Here is a 4,530-nt window from a genome sequence, read left to right on the forward strand (position 1 = left end):
TAATTGGGGCTATCAATCTCTTGAATTTACCCCAATTCCTTGTTAGCCTAATTTTCCTAGACTTAGTCCCTCTTTCTCACGAAGAGTCTAAGTCATAAAGGCACGAATCAGTATTTGCAACCACTAATTCTACAATTAAAGCATTAATTAGGCTAAATATCAGTAGCCCATAAACAATTAAGCCCTAAAATTCAAAACCCATTAAATATCCACACTAAGGTTGGGTCACAACCCTAGCTATGGATTTAGCTACTCATGAAACTAGCAGAAATCAAGGATAAAGATGAAATATAAGCCATAATATTCAAATACAAGATGAAAATCTAAAGATTGAAGATGAATCTACTCTAGAATTACTCAAAAGGCAAAAACGAGTCGTTCACGTGTTCTCCTTGACAAAACTTAACCTAATAATGTGAAAATAATCTATTTATACTAGGCTGAAATTCCCAGACAAAAATGCCCCTACAGAGAATTAGCCGCGTAATAATGACCGCAGTCCGCGTTTCTTCAATTCTGGGCTTGGGTTGGACTTGGTTTCGTGGACAGCGTAATTTCATCCGCGTTCGCGTGTGCTTCCATCGCGGCCACGTAATTTGAACGCGAACCGCATTCTTCTATTTAAGCATGACTTGCAGGGTTTCTGAACTTCAATCACCGTTCTCAGCAAAAATACCACCACAGCTGCGTTAGATATTTCGCGACTGCGTTAGATATTCCGCGGCCACATCAGATATTCTATGGCTGCACTTTTCCATTGCAGTTAGCGGTAGAATTTGTGCCCAAATTAGCCTCTCTGAACTTTACTTTAGCGGGCCGTATATTTGTGGACGCCTCAGCGGTGTTCCTCAAGCGACCACGTATTTTGCTCGCTCTCCGCGCTCCAATTCCCAGTCTTTAGTCTGTGCAAGTTTACTCCTTCATGAGTTTATTTTGGCTTCTTTGCCTCATTTTGACCAAACCTTGTAAGTAAGCAGAGTAAATTAGTTTTTGGGAATACTTTTATACATTTTTGGTCCAAAACCTAAGCAAAAGAGAACACATAATAGGTTAAAATCCATAGTTACCACTACTCAATGCAATCATCTCTCATCAGCTCATTGCTGCTACCCAAGCACCTGTAGACATGGAACCAATGTTCAACATTCTTCTCTATCCCTTCACTAGATTTGTGATCCTCCTTGCATTCCTTACCCTTTGGTTCGTAAAACCACAAGCCATAGAGTAGGAAAATATTTACCAGAAAGAGAAAAGGAGTAAGCTTAATATATAGTTCATTATGCCTTGAGAACAAATTCAACAATTTTTGTAGCCCCTTATTCAGTTTATCAGGTTTACTATTTCTTACCTCCAATTTTATATATACTTCGGGCAGCGCCCCAACGCTCCAAGAACTTGTTGGCTAGCCTATCAGAGTATGTCAAGTTTGGATCCATAGTTGGGCCTACCGCAATGATACCCAATCAGAAGATTCATAGCTAAAGTTTTCTATAATCTAAAAGAAATCACTAGACAATTTAATTTTGGATGATATTAGTTTGACTCCTAGATGCTCTAATCAGTCAATACTAAAAACATCTTAGGATTTTATTGATACATCAAACAACAAGCAATGGTTATGAAAAGTACACGAACAAAAGACATATGCAAAGATAAATGCAATGTAGAATCTTCTACACATAATATACAATACTTTAAAGCATGAATTGACGTACTCGACTGGATACATTCTAGTTTATAGAACTCTTGTACACAAAATACTTGACTTCACCCTCCTACAAAATAACATCAATCAAACACAAACTACTGCTCAATAGAGACAGGTAAATGCCAAGTTAACATTAGCATGGAAATCAAGATAAAATGCCATAATTTGCACCCAAAAAAAGAGATTATTGCTATTCAATACAGAAAAGTGAAGTATCATGCGAGAGGTTGATGAAGCACTTTTTCAAGAAACTCAACACAAGAAAACTGAGCATAATTGAAGAAAAGGGTATACCCTTAATTGATCTCTCACTGGTTCTAACCTCTGACCCCTCCAACTCCTTACATTATAAAATCTTGTAGCAGAGTTATGCTAACCGGGTATGTTTTCAAGTGATAAACCATGAAGTTCCATCAGTATGCCGTGAAAAGATAGATGGAGAAATTTTTCTTACAACCCATAGTGGAGAAGTGACTACAGATTAAACCTGTGATATATGTTTCTATAATACAGAAACCCATAATAAGAATGTTAGGGGTGGGAAAGAATTTTTGATTTTCTACAGTCTAGCAACTATAGATATGAAACTCAATATTTAAAACTCAGAATAACATTCATAATCCACAAAAACACTACAAGTCATTTTATTTAGCTATTGTCATCCCTGAAAAGAATCCACCTAACTTAGTATAAGAGAGATTAACTGATAGAAAATGGGCTATATTCATTCTAGTTCTATTCTTTTAGGATTCCAAGAAAGAGATGGGAGAAGAAGAGATAGAGTTTCTTGAATTACATCATAAAATGCTGGAGGAGCAAAGTGAATTGATCAGATTCAAAAAAGGAGCAGAGTCATTGATAAGATTGACCTGCAACTAGCAAAGGATTTTATATATAACTACTGCATCCTAAGAAGTTTAATATATTTAATTAGAAATAGAAGATAATAACCAATCACGAAAACATAAATCACAACTGCTACAAGGAACTCGGTAATAGAAAAGCGAGTGAGTTATTTTTTCTTAAGCATATGACAGTTAAAATTCAATCTATCTAATTCCAACAAGATAGAGTTAGAATATTCTCTCTAGAAATATATAGATCAGACGAAATTGTGTAACAACCAGAATTATTCAACATAAATAGTAATTTATATATACTATATTGATCTCAACAACTAGAATATTGCAACTCTAGAACGTAAACAACAAATGAAAATGGCAGAACTACATAAATATGATAGGTAACCAGAAAGGGGATAGGGAATTAGATTGATTCAGAAAAGGACTTGAGAAGCACAAACTTTGGCTAAGCATGATCACAATACACATAATTTTAAAAACTGCTAATGACACCCCCTTTATCCTTTTGTCACATGCTTCCTAACTCAACCTGGATTCCAAGCAAATGTCTTCTTGGGCTGTCTAATTCCTTGGCATTTTGCTGTTTAGCACCATGCCCAATAGCTTGGCCAACCTTTGTCCAAACAACCGGCCCATAAACATATCGGAGTTATCCTTGTTAACAACAAAGTGGTAGAGGTACAAAGTTATAATACATGTGCAGATTAAAGTTGGAAAAATAGTTATAAGTTTAATATCCAACTATTTTATATTTTGAACAAACTCTAACAAAAAAAGGAACTAAAGAGAGTAGATAATTGCATTGGGTCAGCCACTCTATGAAAGAAATTCAAACATTAATCTCACTCTTTAGATTAAGAACCACTCAATTTTGAGGTATATTTTTGTAAATGGCACATTTAAGTAAGACATACTAATGAATATCCCTTGTTCCAGCTCAAGAGACTTCAATATATGTAGCATTTGAAGACTACTCAGCATTTTCAATTATGTCGAAGAATATAGAGCATTTCCCCTGTTAATAATTCAGTTTTGTTAATCGACAAAGTGAGCAAAGTGTATACTAGAATTTTGTTAACTTAACCATAAAATATGCAACTTTCAACAAGTATATTGCGTATAATTACAATAATAGCTTAATAATCTGTTCACAAAAGGATAGTACCTCCATGTTTCGATCTTGAGCATTTCAACCAATAGCAATGTAACATCCATCTGAAATAATCATCTCACAACAAATATCTCGACTCTGCCACTGTAATCATTAGAAGTTAAAATTGACAAACCCTAGTTGCTTTAAAAAGATCAAATATGTTATGCGCATTCGCTTAGAAAGTAATGAAAATTTGCATAGATGTTCAACTTAGCAATCACATAGCACTAATTGAAGCAAATCAAACAGAGAATGTTTGAGATAACCAAATCGCATTTGACGAACAGAGCAAACAAAATCACGAAGAACAGAAAACATAATATAAACAATTGTGCATGTGATTCTACAATTCTAAGAGGCAGGGAAAGTACAACGCGTGGCGAACGAAGAGTGTGATTCTTATTCTGCAAGTTGACGGGCGGCGGCGATGGAATGGAGGAACATACGACGATGGTGGGAGCGGAGGCATTTTGGTGAGCAGGACAAAGGGAGGGAATTTTTGAACAGTAAAAAGGAATTGGAGAGAAGTGCACAATTATTAAAGTGGTCTCTCGATTATTAATTTTTGCAAGCCATATGTCTTATTTGCCATTAAAAGAGTAGTTAATACTAGCTAAAGTTTAAGCGTCGGTAATAGCTAAGTTCATAAAATAATTTAACGGCATTTATGCTATGGCCATTAAATAATTGCCACTAAAAGTGAGTTTTGTTGTAGTGTGAAGGGTGCAAAAGTCATTGTCCACACGGATCACGTGGCGATTCGTTATCTTATGAGCAAGAAGGACCCCAAACCTCGGTTGATGAGA

At 35.6% G+C, this 4,530-nt stretch overlaps 1 long non-coding RNA gene across 5 annotated transcripts; it reads right to left on the minus strand.

Annotated features, from left to right (window-relative positions):
- Positions 1-262: 262 nt before the first annotated feature.
- On the minus strand, positions 263-4,264 carry LOC104246499 (uncharacterized). Of its 5 annotated transcripts, none has more exons than XR_715970.2 (5): positions 3,737-4,264; positions 1,716-1,775; positions 1,349-1,444; positions 1,068-1,195; positions 263-962 (listed from the first exon to the last, which is right to left on the minus strand). It is a non-coding gene; the product is annotated as an uncharacterized lncRNA (long non-coding RNA). The 5 variants fall into 5 exon arrangements; XR_011401198.1 differs by lacking the exon at positions 1,716-1,775 and adding an exon at positions 2,505-2,577; XR_011401197.1 differs by lacking the exon at positions 1,716-1,775 and adding an exon at positions 2,003-2,577.
- Positions 4,265-4,530: the final 266 nt, after the last annotated feature.

This window comes from Nicotiana sylvestris, chromosome 7, assembly GCF_000393655.2.
Source record: "Nicotiana sylvestris chromosome 7, ASM39365v2, whole genome shotgun sequence".
Taxonomy (NCBI): domain Eukaryota; kingdom Viridiplantae; phylum Streptophyta; class Magnoliopsida; order Solanales; family Solanaceae; genus Nicotiana; species Nicotiana sylvestris.